The sequence below is a fragment of the Somniosus microcephalus genome, chromosome 12, assembly GCF_052327205.1.
Source record: "Somniosus microcephalus isolate GS21.2 chromosome 12, FLI_Smic_1.0, whole genome shotgun sequence".
NCBI classification, from domain to species: Eukaryota; Metazoa; Chordata; class Chondrichthyes; order Squaliformes; family Somniosidae; genus Somniosus; species Somniosus microcephalus.
This window is the reverse complement of record NC_140998.1, coordinates 131,734,078-131,751,407: the sequence shown is the minus strand read 5'-3', so window position 1 is coordinate 131,751,407 and position 17,330 is coordinate 131,734,078. Positions and strand designations below refer to the sequence as shown.

General features: G+C 41.6%; 1 long non-coding RNA gene across 1 annotated transcript in view; it reads left to right on the top strand.

Moving 5' to 3' along the window:
• The first annotated feature begins 327 nt into the window (after positions 1-327).
• The window catches only part of LOC147109532 (uncharacterized), an 89,546-nt gene continuing 72,543 nt past the window's right edge, over positions 328-17,330 (top strand). The window contains exon 1 of the long non-coding RNA XR_015080303.1: positions 328-1,192. This is a non-coding gene — a long non-coding RNA (uncharacterized LOC147109532). The remainder of the gene's footprint in view (positions 1,193-17,330) is intronic.

Here is a 17,330-nt window from a genome sequence, read left to right as displayed (position 1 = left end):
GCAAAAAAAATTGGAAAACATGTGTAAACAAAACCGTAATTGTTTGAAGAGAAACGACTTAAGTCATGTTCAGTCAGATTATTTTCACATGCCTTCATCACAACTTAGCTTTGATTGTTAAGTCTGCAATTTTTATCACTTATTTATTGCTTCTTTATCCCCCTTTTGAAATGGAAAAGTTTGAATGGAACCTTGGACAACGCATAAGAAAACGCCGAAGAGCTGGGAGAAAACTGCTGAACTGAAGAAAGCAATCAGTAACTTGCTGTGCCTGACCACTTGGGTGCAATCCCTTTCCTGATAATAGTGTTCAAGTTTAATTGCGGGTCGCCGCCGAACACGACCGCCAGCTGCCCGGGTGTCAGCCGGTTCGTGAGCTTTGCGCCAGGGCGGGGAGGAGAGGCGAGGGCGCGCGGCGCTGTCAATCAGTGCGCGTCACTGGCTGGGCTCATTCAGAGCGGCCCGGGAACGCAGCCCCAGAACCACACAGAGAGAGAGAGAGCGCTACAGGGACGAGAAGCGCATTTGCAAACTGCTTTACTCAACGCACAACCGCTTGAGCTGTACCTATTTTGACAGCGCATTAAAAATACGGACTGGAGCTCCACAGTCAGGGGTGGAGTGGAGGGGGGGCAAAAAAATACCTCGTGAAAATTTCTACCTTTTTATTGTGGGGAAGGGGAGAAACTAATTAATACATTGTTGGAACAACTTGGGGAGCTTTTTTTAAGTGTCAAGGGAAAGTGACTATAGGGTTCTGCAGTTCAGACACCTTTTTTTGGGAAAAAAAAAAGTTTATTATAAGTATCGTCTCTTTTTTTGGGGGGTGGGTGGGGAGCTGTCATGTTGAGGAAGCGGTGTGACGGCGCCGGATTGCTTGCGGTCTGCTTGTTGTGGTCCAGCTGTTGGCGCGCCGTGAGTGGACGGGGGGCACGCGACTGCCAGCCGTGCCACCGGGAACGGTGCGAGGAGCCGCGAGCCTGCCCGGGTGCCAAGGTCCTGGACGCCTGCGACTGCTGCCTGATGTGCGCCAAGCAGAGGGGGGACACGTGCGGCGACCTGGACGCCGAGTTCGGCAAATGTGATACGGGGCTGTGGTGTGTGACTGAAAGCCTGGCCGCAATTGAGGAAGGGGAGGACGGGGATAGCAGCTCTGGACTTGATCGAGGGCCGTTAATAGGATTCTGCAAAGGTGAGCAGCTAGTTTCAGAAAATCCATTTTCTTTCGCACTTTAAAAAAAGTCGGCTGTTTTGGCATTGCAACTGATTTTTTTTTTAAATGAGGAAAATTTAGTCTATGCGTTTGATTTAAAGTGCCGCGATAAGGCGGGTTTAAGCTACCTGGCTGTCAGTTTGCTCACCTGAGAGAAAATGATCTTGTAGGATAACGCCACCAAACGGTGCAACCTGTTAAAAACAAACCAAACTTAAGCTCGCTACAAAATTCTATCTAGGTTTAGTTTCAAAGGTTTAATCTCTATGTTAATGTATCTAGCAAAGCTGTGTTGGAAAATGATGAATGCCGGATACTGTTTTTAAAAACAGTTAATCGTGCAATGATCGATGCTGTGCCACCGATCTTTTGATACTTGTTAGTGAATGATGTGGTCGGGCTGAAACTCGATAAATCTGCAAAAAAAAACTTAAACAAAAAATGTGGGTGCAACTTGTAAATTACTTGTGTTTAGTGGACTGGTTATGTTTAACAGCTAACAAGTAGCAGTGTGGTCAATTTGTTCAAATATGCGTTTATATATATTTACATTAAAGTTTTAGCCAAGGATAAACACCTTTTTAGTTAGATGTTTCACTAATATTGTTTCCAATGACAATTTCAACGTAAACATTTTACAGTAAAAGAGGTTTAAAAATTACATGAGCTTGGAATTGTGACCCTGATTTGTCTCAATTTAGCTGTAGAGGGGACCATCCACGGCGTTCTTGTGAGGCAAACGTCGAAATTGCCACCTGTTTAATTAAGAAAAGTGCACAACAATACGATGTAAATTTAGTCCCGAAAGCCAGCTCCTTAAATGGGCAGAAAAAAACACAACAAACGATGTTGAGAGTTGACAGAGTAAGCTCTTCTCTGTGCTAAAGCTGCCCAATATCCATTGTGCATGGCAGCTGGTAAACTGATTTTAAACCAAACCTGCAGTTGTTCCCGCATAACCATCTGAGAATTGTACAAAGACGGTGATCAAAAAAAATTACGTCAAGTTTTTGATGTATCCTAAGAGTGCTCCCCATGAAGTAACATCCTGTTGATTGGCCAGATTTCACTGTTGTACACAGTATTGGAAATATGCAGCGAGTAAATTTTCAGACGTTAAGTAGAAAAAAAAGTGAATATTTAAAAGTCTGCAGTAAAAATGTTGCATATAATGTTTTTAACTTGCAGGGTTAAAATACTCAGTTTCCACAGCTGGCTCTTTTGCGACAGAGTGCTTAGAGAGATGGAAATCCGACTGTGGCGCAAACTGGGTATTAATAGCTACAGGATTATGAAAGCTTCCGTTTATTTCAGGCATGGGATCAAAAACTACAATTCTATTTTGTTGAGTGATTTGAAATTAAACTTTTTTTAAGTTCTCTTTTTATTCTTTCAAACCAAAATTAGGATATTCCACCAGTCGTATTGAGTTGCTGTACTTCTTTCATAAACAGCATGGGCATGAATTAGAACTGGCAAGTGTTCACAGGAACGAGTTGAGTTGCATTGTGCTTTAGTATGAATGACTGCGTCTGGGATTCAGTACTCGTGGGGGACAATTCTTTGGGTGCACAGCTCCTAATGGAACCTTAAATATTGGACCATGATTTACTGTAGCAGGACATCGAACAATGTCTGCCATTAATTAATTAGGCTTGTCCTTGCACATTTTAGGTTTTTACATTTTTTGCATAACAAATTGTTGAAAGTGCGAGCTTATAACGGCACAGTGAGGGAAACCCGGCATCTGGGATTTGAGTGAACAGGGAAAAGTAATGGTGTATCTTCTTAACCAACCATATTGAAGGATTGTGAAATAAACAGCGCAAGGATTGAGAAGGAAGTGTAAGTTAGAGCGGGTGAATTCAATGTCAAATCAGGTACAGAAAGAGAAATAAAGAGAGGGGACGAAAGATTGGATTAAGAGAGAGGGGGGAAATAGACAGGAAAAGTTTTTTAAAAATGTAAAATTTCTATTTTAAACATCTCCAACTACAATTCACTACCTGAAGGAATGAGACTTAACACTTGTAATAGTTAATTTTCAGTGCCAGAGAGGTTGACTGGCAGTAATTAACAATTATCATGTAGTTAAAATGATAGATTTAAAATAACAAGATGTAACTTTCTGTCTCGAGTTTAGTTCGTATCTACTGTGCAAATACAGCATTTCACACCAATGCATTTCAGTGGTGAGACAGCAAATTGGCATTGTCACGAAGCTAATGGCAGAACGCGCAGCTCGGACAGCAACTTTTCGATATTGGCATTAAACTGCGCATCAACTCTTCGCCTGAAGTTGCAGTACCCTTTACACATAAATAACGGCAAGCGCTATTAGCGTCATCATTATTTTCACAGCAATTTCTGGCTCATTACTTTGATTCTAACAGTATTATTTAACATAAGTTACACTTTGATTTCTCATTTGTGTGAAGTACTATTCCAATATCTAGATTTGCAAAATCTAGGCTGGCATTCAAGTGCGCACTGTTGGAGGTGCCGTCTTTCGGTTGAGATGTTAAGCCCAACATCTGCCTTGTCAAGTGGATGTAAAAGATCCTAGGGCACTGTTTTGCAGAAGAGCAGGGGATTTCTCCTCTGTGTCCTGGCCAATATTTATCCCCCAACCAGCATCACTAAACATATTATCTGATTATCACATTGCTGTTTGTGGGATCATGCTGTGCACAAATTGAATGCCACGGTTTCCTACATTACAACAGTGACTACATTTCAAAAGTACTTTATTGGCTGTAAAGCACTTCAGGACATCCTGAGGTCGTGAATGCATGTATATATGAATGCAAGTCTTTCTTTTTAATAGCTATTCCAGTTACATTTACAACCATAAAATAAACAAACTTCTTGTGTTGGTCAACAAAGTTGCCTTTTTATTAGGTTATAAATCAAGATTGAAATGTAGGCAAAAATCTAGTTATCTAGTTGTGCATTCTTTAAAGAATATACCAGTAGAATTTTGACAGAAGAATGTTCATATAACATGACAGTTCTCCCTGAAGCCAGACATTCTTCAATTCATCCACCTCATCCCTTGATGTATTTTACTCACCTTTTTACAGTAAGTCAATAAGATTTCCAGCTGTCGAGTTCAACTATTTCCAAAGTTAAAAGAGATTTTTGCAGGCATGTCTGAAGGATTCCCAGTGATAGTGATTTAACCCACCTGGCATTGACCTTTTTCATTGCTATCTTAACTTATTTGTTTATAATTTTAAATATTTTAGGGTTTAAGTTGCATCAAGTGATGAAGCAAATTGCACCTGATTGATGGAGAAAATACCAGTAAATCTGTAGAGATCCCTGTCCAGACTAGGCTTTTAGATGACAGCAGAGAGCAGGGGTGGCTTTACTAATAGTAATGGTGGAGTATGAAACAATTCTAAAGATATAATGGCAGGCTGAGTGACTAAACTGGATTACTTAGCTATAGTAGAATCATACAGCGCAGAAGGCCATCGTGCCTGTGCAGGCTCTTTGAAAGAGTTATCCATTTAGTCCCACTCCCCTGTTCTTTCCCCATAGCCCTGCAAATTTTTCCTTTTAGTTAAATTAAAAGAAGAAAAAATACTATAGACTTGTTTTAATGGGATTAGCTCAAACTGTCATAAAACAGAAAAAAATACTTCAGGTAGCTCCAAAATGTCTCAACAAGCTGGGGTAGATCCAAAATAAATACAGGATATTACACATTAGTCAGTGGAATCTAGGTTCTATTTAACTTGAGGAAGATGGGATGTAAGTATATTAACTGGGTCTTTATCACAAGTGCACTGAAATACAGACTCCACTTTCTTCTATAATGTTCTGTTTTATTTCATGAAAGAAGCAAGTATGGCCCAATTCATACTGGTGGAACAAAGTAACATTCAGGGATTATGATATAATTGTGACGTTTTCATTCTGTGCTTTGTTATTGTACCAGTAGGAAGTTTATATGAAGAAAAATATTAATGTAATACTTTTTCAAGAGTTTTATTACTTCACCATCCATTTAGTTTTGATGCCAATGTTTTCTACTTAATACTTTGCAGAAGAATGCATTTCATTTTGTATTTAACAGTATTGGGAATATTCCTCTCGTGAGTTTATCAAGCTAGTAGTTTAGCCATACAGACCAAAGAAATCAGAGGTTTGAACTCTGGTTCGTGCTGGTTTTAGCTGGTATGGCAATAGGCTGCAATAATTGGCCTCCTAACCCTTGGCTTAGGGAGAGAAAAATCATCCAGGGTCCCCAGTCTTGATTAATGTCCATGACGTTGTTGTGAGTACATAAATGCAAACATCAGAAGGAAAGCGGGCTCCACTATGATGTGATCAAACAGCCTGGTGACACTCACTATTATGGCTCATACATCGCTGGTGCAAAACAAAAACTGAGAGCAGCTGGCACCATGGAATCACACCCCCAGCAGGGGATCAGTGCTGTCAGAAGATGCAGTGTCAGAGGGGGAAATAAAAAGAAGAAACACTAGAACACCACCGGCGCACTGTGGCTGCAGTGTGTACCATCTACAAGATGCACTGCAGCAACTCCCCAAGGGCTCTTTGACAGCACCTCCCAAACCTGTGACCTCTGCCACCTAGAAGGACAAGGGCAGCAGACACATGGGAACACCACCTGCAAGTTCCCCTCCAAGTCATACACCATCCTGACTTGGAAATATATCACCGTTCCTTCATTGTTGCTGGGTTTAAATCCTGGAACTCCTCCCCTAACAACACGGTGGGAGTATCTTCACCTCACGGACTGCAGTGGTTCAAGAAGGCGGCTCACCACCACCTTCTCCAGGGCAATTAAGGATGGGCAATAAATCCTGGTCTTGCCAGTGACGTCCACATCCCATGAATGAATAAATTTTTTTTTTATCTCCTTGTAAGCTGATTCTGTATTCTCCCCGTCTCTGGGTTAGGTAGAGTGACAGACATTAATAGTGAGCCTACTGTTTGTTGTGGTATCATTTTCTACCTATGACACAAGGTTTTGGTGTAGATAGTCAGGAATGCATAACTACTGTCTACATTGCAAATAGCGGGATTGATGGGAGAATTTTTTTTGAAGGTAGTAAATAAATACTGATTTTTTTTGTTTAAAAAAAATTAAACTGAAGAATACATTTAAATCCAAATACATTTATGTAAATGGAGCAGATAAATGACCAGATTAACCATTTTTACAGCATACAGAATATGGAATACTCGACTACTCTCATAACACTAAAATTATTCTTGCTGCCATTCCATTTGTGGATTTATGTTAGCCTGTGGCACTTTCTCAAATTAGATCTCTAATTTAACGAGGCCTTGATTTTTTTTTTTGTAGTCCGACTGCTAAAAATGTCAAATGTTTAAAAAGTGTGTACAAGAAAGTGCCACATCAAGCCTGCTTGCTCCATAAACCATGTACAGAAATTATCTGTTTGGATCATACATAGATACATAGAAGATAGGAGTAGGCCATTCGGCCCCTCGAGCCTGCTCCGCCATTCAATGAGATCATGGCTGATCATCCAAATTCAGTACCCGGTCCCTGCCTTCTCCCCATATCCCTTGATCCCTTTAGCCTTAAGAAATATATCCAACTCTTTCTTGAATATACTTAATGAACTGGCCTCCACCGCCCTCTGTGGCAGAGAATTCCACAGGTTCACCACACTCTCGGTGAAGAAATTCCTCCTCATTTCAGTCCTAAATGGCCTACCCCTTATCCTTAGACTATGACCCCTGGTTCTGGACTCCCCGGCCATCAGAAACATCCTTCCTGCATCTAGTCTGTCCAGGCCTGACAGAATTTTATAGGTTTCGATGAGATCCCCTCTCAATCTTCTAAACTCCAGTGAGTATAAGCCCAATCGACCCAATCTCTCCTCGTACGTCATTCCTGCCATCCCAGGTATCAGCCTGGTGAATCTTTGCTGCACTCCTTCCATGGCAAGAACGTCCTTCCTCAGGTAAGGCGACCAAAACTGCACACAATACTCAAGGTGCGGTCTCACCAAGGCCCTGTACAACTGTAGCAAGACATCCTTGTTCTTGTACTCGAACCCTCTTGCTACGAAGGCCAACATACCATTTGCCTTCTTAACCGCCTGCTGCACCTGCATGCTTACCTTCAGCGACTGGACAAGAACACCCAGGTCTCTTTGCACTTCCCCTTCTCCCAAACTATTACCATTCAAATAATAATCTGCCTTCCTGTTTTTGCCACTAAAGTGGATAACCTCACATTTATCCACATTATAGTGCATTTGCCATGTTTCTGCCCAATCACCCAACCTGTCCAAATCGTGCTGGAGTTTCACGACATCCTCCTCAGAGCATACCCTTCCCCCCCCCCCCCCCCCCCCCCCCCCCCCCCAGCTTTGTGTCGTCGATATCCACACCTCCCATCCTTGTAAAAACTGGAATTATAGCCACTTAATCTTCTTTTATCCTTATTGAGGAATACATGTAATGTACATATGCATAATGGAAGTTGTTCTATAATAGTCATGGTGTGCTGGTAACCCAACGTGTTGTACCACAGTGACCTAATGCAGATTCAAGCTTGTGATTATCTATATGCTGTGTTCTTGATCTTGGACTTCGAACCTCTCCTCAGTAGCACAGCTATCACTATGTACTCTCTTTCCCTACCAGCTCCCCAAATGTAGTCAAATTAATAACTGGTACACGAGTCACCCTGTGCTACTCTCTCAAACTTGTTGGGGGCCCGTTACAGAGAGCTGTTAGCAAAATCCAACAAGCAAGCTACTTGCCTTCTTATCGACAGGGAAGTGGTGAGGCCAGGGAAGACTTGGAACTCCTTCATCCACCCCCCCACAAAAGAAAACAAACAGCTTACATTTATATAGTGCCTTTAATGTAAAAAAAAAAGTCTCTGGCCGGAGAAGCGCAGTCACTCTTAAAGGAGCTGCATGTTCAGTTAAACAAGCAGCATCTGTATCTTTGGAACAGAAAAGGGATCTGGCCAGGCTAAATAGATCTGATTACAATGCTCTTAACCTCAGATACCCTTTTCCTGAAAATATTAGACATTTGTACACTAAATTCAGTTTCTATTTGATACATGAATTAAATGTGCCAGATCCTTTTCAACGAGGAATCTGTACTGTGGTAAGACTTCTATTTCAATCTTTGTTTCTTATGGGGATAAGGGACAGTGGTTTTTATTTTTGGCTTTGAGACACACCACATAAATATTATTTCCTTTATTCTGGTAAACTATTTTCTGAATGATTTGAAATAACTGGAACAGCAAGAAATTTTATTTCCTTGTGCTCCAAAGTTGTGGCACCTCTGATACTCGTGCTTCAAAACTTTGGGTGGCATGAAAGGAAGGCTGCCAAGGAGGTTAAAGGGGAGGGAGTTAATGCCAAAGGAAAAAGAAATTAATTAATAGGAACAACTCTTTACGGCAGAAACATTCCATCTGAAGTTTATAGCCACTAAAGCTTTTGTCTCTTTGTTGTTGTAACCTTAATTTGCAAAACCATTTCCCCCTAATTAGCAATTGCAAAACTTTGAGTTGGTTCTGGAATCAGCAACTATTTGTGGGTTCAAAGAATCCCATGTCAATAACCATCAATGATCTATTCACTCCAGATTTTAATAATCGGAATCTTGTCTGGCTGGGAAAAATCAATTTCTTCTGTTAAATGTCAGTTCTATGAAGTTGTGCATATTTAATTTTCACTGTGTGGTTATCTTACAGACTCAACTCTCTTTAGTTTTGAGAAGATGTGTGCTGATCTTGTCAATTTATCAAAATAGTTTTTCTTTGTTGGGCTCTCAATTTAATTTTATTTTCACCACTTTGAAATAAAAATAGTCAAATTAAATGACTGCAGATATTCAGTTAGTTACAATTTTTTTGTTAATCCTCTCTGAAATAGTCTGCAGCTAAGTTCAAGATAGTAATTCATTGAGTACTAGTATGAGATCATTTTGTTCTGATTTTATACTGAGGAATAGCAAGTATTTTAATACAGTAAAACAGTATAGGATGTTGGCTCCCAGATTCCAAATTTTAGCAGTGCTGCACTTGACTGCCTAAATTACTCCTATTTCTTTTAACATGTGGACTAATTACTAGGTTTATACACTGCCTGCTCTTTTTGAGGCGTGTTTGTTAACATTTGTTTTAACAGCTGATTTGATTTGCTGAAGTATTTCTCTCAAAAAAAAAAAAAAAAAAAAAATTCTAATACATTGTAGAAAAATGTCATGAAAATCCATAACTGTTTAACATTCTGAAGCAATGTATTCACCCATGTATCTGACAAATATATACCTTGTTATGAAATCAATGGAAAGCTTTTGGTTTCATGCCAAAATTGAAATGAGTTGGTACAACTGGATTGCAAATGATCTATTTCACTTTATTGTGGTTAGAAATAAATTGTTGGATTATTTTTTGCTTTTGAATTATAATTGATTGTGGTATTGGAAAATGCAAGATTCTGATCGGCTGAATGCCAACATTTCAATTTCAACTTCAACCTCAATGGAATACAATCTGGCCAACTGATGATGTCTTCATGAGATGTGAAAAACTAGATGGGATCCTAACCAGTGAATAATATTGGTAGCATTGGAGCAATCCTACTATTGGCCTAGCAGCTTGCTGCAATATATGGAAATTGTCCAACAAATTTGAAAAAAATATTGTTTTGATAGTGATTGAACAACAGTAATGAACTTACCTGTACACAGTGTTGAGAGAGTTGAATCTAAGTAATTAAATTGAAGGGCTCAAGCTACTTAGCCATTTCAATTTGCCACATTTCTCTTCTAGAATGTCCAGTTAAACAGTCTAGACTCAGTTTCTTGTTACAATACGTGGGGGTGTTGTTTATTGCTTAAATATGCTGGTTAGAAGCTAGAAAAAGTGGTTAGTTTGCTGTAATACTAATTGAAGATTTTAATTTGGTCATGGTAATAATGCACTAAAAGTGTGACGAGCTTCAAAAAAATGAATATATGACTTGTCACAGTACTTCTTCAGATGGTTTGATTTTAGCAATATTTGATTTTGATAGGAAAACTATAGTTAGCCTTTATACTTCTGAGTAATATGTTATCCTTCCAAGATGAGGATCTGAGCAGGGGGTGGGGGAGGAAGATTTGTTTAACCATTTTAAGTAAAATGAGCATCCTAGCACTTCCAGTTGGATCATCTGTTTCAACAATGTCTCCTGTAATTGCAAACTTAATTAGTACATAAACAACTCTGCACTAAGGGAGTCCTTTTCGTATTGGTGTTGCCATCAGTAGTTACATCAGCAAACCCATATCTCCTTTGACTCCTAGTAAACTGGCTTCCATCATGATGACTGGAAATATGTGTGCAACAAAAACTTACATTTATATAGCACCTTAACATTCCTGTGAAGCACCTTGGAACGTTTATCAATCAAATTTGACACCAAGCCACAAAAGGAGATATTGGGACAGAAGAGGTAGGTTTTAAAAGGTGTCTTAAAGGAGGAGAGAGAGATGGAGAGGCTTCGGGAGAGAATTCCAGAACCTGGAACCTAGGCAGCTGAAGGCACGGTCACCAATGGCAGAGCAATTAAAATTGGGGATGTGCAAGAGGCCAGATTTGGAGGAGCACAGAGATCTTGGGAGGGTTGTAGGGTTGGTTGAGATTACAGAGATGAGTAGGGACAAGGCCACGGAGGGATTTCAAAACAAGAATGAGAATTTTAAAGTTGAGGCGTTGCTGAGCCAGGAGCCAATGTAGAAAGCACAGGGGTGATGGGTGAACAGGACTTGGTGAGTTAGGATATGGGCAGCAGACTTTTGGATGAGTTCAAGTTTATGGAGGGTGGAAGATGGAAGGCCGGCCAAGAGAGCATTGCATTAGTCAAGTCTAGAGGCAACAAAAGCATGGATGAGGATTTCAGCAGTACATGAGCTGAGGCAGAGGCGGAGATGGTGATGTTAGAAGTGGAAGTAGGTGGTCTTGGTGATATGTGGTTGGAAGATAACCCCGAGGTCAAATTTGACACCAAGGTTGCAAACAGTTTGGTTCAGCCTCAGACAGTGGGCAGGGAGAGGGATGGAGTCAGTGGCTAGGGAATGGAGTTTGTGGTGGGAACCAAAGACACTGGTTTTGGTCTTCCCAATAATTATTTGGAGGAAATTTCTGCTCATCCAGTACTGGATGTTGGACAAGCAGTGTGACAAATCCGAGGCAGGGGAGGGGTCGTGAGCGGTGGTGGTGAGGGAGAGCTGAGTGTCATCACTGTACATGTGGAACCTGACCTGTTTTTGGATGATGTCATGAGGGGCAACATGTAGATGAGAAATAGGAGGGCACCAAGGATAGATCCTTTGGGGACTCGAGAGGTAATGGTGTGGGAGCGGGAAGAGAAGCCATTGCAAGCAATTCCCTGGCTATGACGGGATAGATAAGAATGGAACCAGGCAAGGGCAGTCCCACCAACCTAGATGACAGAGGAGAGGTGTTGGAGGTGGGTGGTGTAGTCAACCACGTCAAAGGCTGCACACAGGTTGAGAAGGATGAGGAGCGATAGTTTACCACAGAACCAGTCACATAGGATGTCATTTGTGATTTTGATAAGAGCCGTTTAGGTAATGTGGCAGGGGTGGAAATGAATTGGAAGGATTCAAATATGGAGTTGCGGGAAAGATGGGCACGAATTTGGGAGGTGACAACATGCCAAAGGCTTTGGAGAGGAAAGGGAGGTTGGAGATGGAGTGGTAGTTTGCAAGGACAGAGGGGTCAAGGGTATTTTTTTTTTGAGGAGAGAGGTGGTGACGGCAGATTTGAAGGAGTGGGGACAGTATCTGAGGAGAAGTAACTATTAACCATATCAGCTAACATGGGGGACCAGGAAAGGAAGTTGGGTGATCAGCAGTTCGGTGGGAATAGGGTCAAGGGAGAAGGAGATGGGTCTCATGGACAAGATGAGGTCAGAGAGGGGATGAGGTCAGAGAGGGCATGAGATGAGATAGCAGAGAAATTAAAGAAAGATCTGAGTTCAGGGCTAGGGCAGGGGGGATCCTTAAAGGAAGTTTGGTCCAGTGGGCTAAGAGAAGGGCGATCAGCAGCAGAGGTAGCTGAACAGATGGTCTCAATCTTAGTGACAAAGAAGTCCATGAGCTCTTTGCACTTGTTGGTGAGGATGGAAGAGGCGGGGAGAGGGGTTTAAGAAGATGGTTTGTAGTGGAGAAGAGAAGCTGGGGGTTATCTTTGCATTCCAGAATGATCCTGAAATAGTGAGCAGTTTTGGCAGATAAGAGCAAGATCTGATAATGCTATATGTGGTCGAGTCTGATCCAGTGATGAATGGCCAAACCAATTGTCCACAATAAACTCAAGTTTGCATCCATTGGACTTGAGGGAGTGGAGATGTGGGCCGTGCCAGGGGGAACGTCCAGATGAGAGAAAGTAATGGTTTTAATGGGAACAAGGGCATCACAGGTGAAGGTGTGACTGTACAGATTGGTAGCTGCAGATGAGAGTATTATAGAAAGAAGAAACTGACTTAGTTCTGATTTTTTTTCAAAAAAATGTTTAAATAGGGATGAAAGTTTGGTTAAGAACACCTTGGCAATGCCAAAGTTTAATGAAAAAATCTTCAGAAATGAGAGGGGTTACATTGAGCAAGATGTATTTACTGGTTGGTTTTACGCTGTCTACTTCTCAATTGCCTACCTTATGGCATCTAACTGACTCCAGAATTTCTGCCTCCACTGCCTTACCTGGAAGATTAATCTCGTGGTGTGAAGAAATGCTTCCGGGGTCAAGTCCTGAACTTGCTGTTTACCAGTTTGTCCCTATGTCCTCCTTGCCCTGCAGTCATGGTTTAACTTGAAATAGTGCCCAGGATTAACTTAATTCTACTTAATATTTTGTAAGACTAAATATGAGGTCCTCTCTCATTGACCTCCTTTCAAAGAAGTGTTAAAGTCTTTCTAACCTTTACTCACACCTCAACACTTGGGATCGGTCTGTTCGAGGTGTGGGGGAGGGTGCTCAGCAGGCACTATGTAGTTGAGGTTCACTGCACCTGCTGCAGCCCCATGGCGCCCGCATTTCCTGGCCCAAACCATTTGCTTTTGAAGTCTGATGATAATGCTGGAGAGGGGATAAATTACTGACCACCTGTCTTCAAGATGCTTCTGGTTCCCCTGCAGACCTTCTGATCTGCAGATGGTCCCAGCACAAGCCCCAATACGGGCTTTTTAGCCCCCTCCCCCCACCCTCTTTTTTTTGAGCATCCCATGAGCGCACACAGAATGAAGTGAGGTAGGAGGGCAGGAACCCCTCCCCAACTCATTTACATGGTACCTGCCTCCACTGAAGCCCAGTTACACTATTTTGGGGAATGGCTGAAAAACCCGGGTAACAATGTGGGGGTGGAAACCTGATGCAACGAGTCTCTGTCCCCATTTCCTCTTTGCGACCCCTGAAATCTGAGCATTCCCCAGGCATAAGAGAGGAATATCTCCCGTATAGTCGACAGCTTTGATGGACTTTGCTACCAATGCAAAATTGCATTTTTAAAAAGAGAGCAAGTCAAATATTTCTGCCTGCCTTGGAGCCTGAAATATATAGCAATTTACTGATCTTTAATTGGCCTATGCAATTTTGAATTCCCACGGGTAATACTTGAGCAGTGGCTTTAAAGTGAGAATCTGGATTAATGGATAAACATTACAGCCATGCTTCAGAACCCAGACTACCCATGAGCAATGTCTTTGGAGATCTATTTTATTGCAACAATGCAAGTAACACACAGGGATATGATAGCAGGTTCCTTGTATTGTGTATTCTCACTCTATATCTCTCTCTCTCATATACACACACCAATGAAGAAATGATCACAGGTTCCTTGTGTGCCATAGACAAAGGTTTGTTGCAAACTGGGGCAGTGTTTGCCTTGTAAAGGTCCTGTGCAAAGATTTGGTTTGGGGCTCCTATGTTTTACTAGACAAGGATACTAAATACTACCTACTTAATCTGTCGTGAAATCTGCATCATCATCTGAGAAAAGAAAAGGATTCTCTGGAAGGGTCTCTGCCTAAAACATTAATCTGTCTCTTCACATACTGACTGAGCCACTGCATAAATTCCAGCATTTGTTGGTTTTACTGCCAAGAGTTGAGTTCTAACTAGCCTGTATTTTTTTTAGTCGGATTCATCTTTAGAGACATTCCTTAAATGAATGGGCCTATGTGCTGCCCAGCAGCGTTGGAACGGAGGTAGGGAACTCCCCAGCAGCATTAGGAGGGAAGGGGAGATAGGGAATTCTCAGCAGTGTGGTAAGGTGGGGGAGGGGAAAGAGGAAGAAAGGAGGAGGGAGAGGGAAGAGGGGAAACTCCCCAGCTACATTCTTTTCATAGTTGCAAAAAATTAATCTTATTCCATGTTAGTGATTGTGAATGAGTGGAGAGGAGAGGGGTCGGACAACAGCGCACTGATAACTCAGTCCCTGCATCCCTCCAGCATGGAACCAGGGTGTGAGCAGCACCACGTGCATCTGGAGTGCAATAACTTTACCTTTTTTATATGCAAACTGCTGGTGGTTCTTGCTTATAGGTGAGTCTGTTGGCGGTGGCGAAGTGTTGCTGGGTGGTGAGACCGTTCTCGGGCACATAGCCCGTGCTGCCACTGATCAAAAGCCACAGATCCACTCGTGCAGTTGCACAGCCTTCCCTCGTAGCAAATTGGGCAGAAGAGAATTTTAGTTAAATATACTTTCCATTTGAATATATTCTCCAACTACAAAATTGGTAATTTTGAGATGGTCACTCCAGGCAACCTAGAAAGTGGTTGTGTTACATATGTACAATGTTTCTTTGGGAGCTATTTTTAGTTGAGCGCTTGTAATGTTAAAACAACCTCTTGTATTAAATTAGCAATCAAACATTAAAACTTGCAATTACTGATCTATTTGATAAGAAACTATGAAATGTTATCAAAAATGTCAACAAATGAGGTGGTAATACTGCTGAACAGCTGAATGTTGTGAATGATTAATAGTTTAGAGGTCATTCAAAATTTTTGTTTGTGTGTGAGATATATAAACTTAAAGATTTTTTTATTGAACTAAGCAGGAACGATACTTCATGATGATCGTGGGGTATTGATTGATGCTGCATCATGGCCAGGCCCTTTCCTCAGTGGTTCTGATTCCCTTCCACAGTAAGTTCTTGATCCCACATAACTAGAGTTGGCAACCCTAGCTGGCCTTAATCCTGGCGATTTGATCACGTGACGTTTGCGTCAGTTTGCAAATGTTGTTGCATTTACCTTATCAGGTTTGGGTCCCCGGTAAGTTTTCATGCTCCTGTTCCAACTTGGCTAACCTGCTTTAACAATTGCCACATCCAGCTCATCTTTCTATTGATGCTGCCCCATTACAGTATTTAATTGCCCCATGAACGATACCAGTTTTTAATTCCACTATCCTCCCTAAACACCGTTCCAAGTATTCTTCATTGCATGAGTTTCATGCTGAACTTATTATTTATTGGTTGAGCCCCGGTTACTTTTCTATGTTGTGAAGTAGAAGGGTTTGGGTACTGGAGTTTCCAAGGAGTTTTCATCAGCACTGGAGACAACATCAGGTCTGTGGGGGGTATTTTCTTTCAACATTACAAAGTGCCTCTGCCTCCAGACATGACCACATGTGTCTTCTATTGGGTTTTGAGATGTGAAACTGGGTCTTAACCATACTTGAATATTTTAAGATGCTGGGTATGTGATGGGTGCCACTCGTCTGTCTGTCAGGGGGCGTGGCAGCGGTGTTTTGCTGTGTTTCAGTTTGACTTCATTTGGCAGGTAGGGTCGGGTTAGTTGCCGTTCGGTGGAGGCCCGAAGATGCTATTGGGTTCGAAGCCTTCCTGGGGCGTGTGTATGGAGGAAGAGCAGCTAGGGCGAGATCGTCTGTAACAATGGCTTCGGGAAAATCCGTGGGGCCCGGAGCTAATAAAATGACACTGGGCTACCGAGGCTCACCGGCTCCAATTGCGCATACAAAGTACCTTTCTCACGGATCGTCAGCAGCAGCGCCTGGGAGATCAGTCGTCCATTTCGGGAGTCTCCCGAGCAAAGCAGAATGGCTGGCAATCCTACACTGAGCATAAGCAGAGAAGTGCTTCCAAATAGAGGAAACAAAACTGTGGGTTAACTCTACACATGCTTCTTGGCATCCTGTTAGAGTGGCAGTGGACGAGTCCTGGGATCAGGTTGCCCCATCTTAACTGGTAGGCTGTGCATGATGTCAGAGGGCAGGCTGGAGTAAAACATTACAATCGTGTGAAGTGCAATTTACAAAAATAATAGTTCGCAGCAGAGAGAAAAAACAAGCCATGCGACTCAGGACCATAATATACTGGGAAGGAAAAAAACAATGAGTGTTAAATTAGTAGTATTGAATGTATTTGTACATAATTGTACATTTTTCCTCCCATAAAATGGTATAGCTGACTAAGTTTATTTAAATGTCTGCTGCCAATCATAATATAAAGCATTTTAGCAAATCAAGTACAGTTTCAAAGATCTGCTGTGTGATGTCATTTACAGCAGAGACCGATCTGTAGAAGGGTAAGGCTTCAAATGTTTATTATGAAAACCTTGTGTGACCAGACTTGCAATGTAGGCTTAACATTTTTTGTGAGGAGTATAATGCTGCATTATAACTATGGTCATATTTAGTTATATGTTTTTTTTTAAAGAGCTCTTGCGTCAAGCATCTATCTTTTCCATATGACCAGCTTGAAAAAATACAGTGGGACTTCTTCATTTCACTGACTGATAGAGGATGCTGTTACATCCAATTAAATGAAGTGGGAGGAAAATTAACTGTTGGTGATATAAGTGAACAAATGCATTTTCATATGGTGTTCCTCTGCCTGTTTTAAATTGAGTCTTAGCCCATTTAGTTTAAATCCCATCAATGCCAGTGGGCTATTTTCTGCAGGTAAACATTTAGAATTAAAATAAACTTCTTTGCAAAGCTCTCCTGGCCGACCTCCCCTCTTCCACCCTCCATAAACTTAAACTCATCCAAAACTCTGCTGCCCATATCCTAACTCGCACCAAGCTCTGTTCACCCAT